Source organism: Pterocles gutturalis, unplaced genomic scaffold (assembly GCF_000699245.1).
Source record: "Pterocles gutturalis isolate BGI_N339 unplaced genomic scaffold, ASM69924v1 scaffold18208, whole genome shotgun sequence".
Taxonomy (NCBI): Eukaryota; Metazoa; Chordata; class Aves; order Pterocliformes; family Pteroclidae; genus Pterocles; species Pterocles gutturalis.
Window position 1 is genome coordinate 1 of NW_010123420.1, and position 319 is coordinate 319.

Consider the following 319-nt stretch of genomic DNA (forward strand, 5'->3'; position numbering starts at 1 on the left):
CCCACACCAGCCCCTTCCTCGGGAAGGGAGGTGATGTCCCAGCCCATACCTGGAAGCACAAGGACCTGCTGGCAGCGTGCCCGTGACCCAGCAGGAACCAGCCCGAGTCACTGTGGGAAGAGGCTTCTGCAGCCTTCCCCTTCCCCGTGCGGTGCCTGAGCTCTTCAGGGCTGCCCAGCACGTCCCCCACACACAGCACTCGGCTCAGAGACCCAGGGACGGGTCCGTTAAACACCCTAAACATGGGCGAGAACGCCTCGGCGAGGCAGGGCTCCCAGGGAGCAGGGCTGCTGCGGGTACGGCGGCCGCGGGCGGGAGT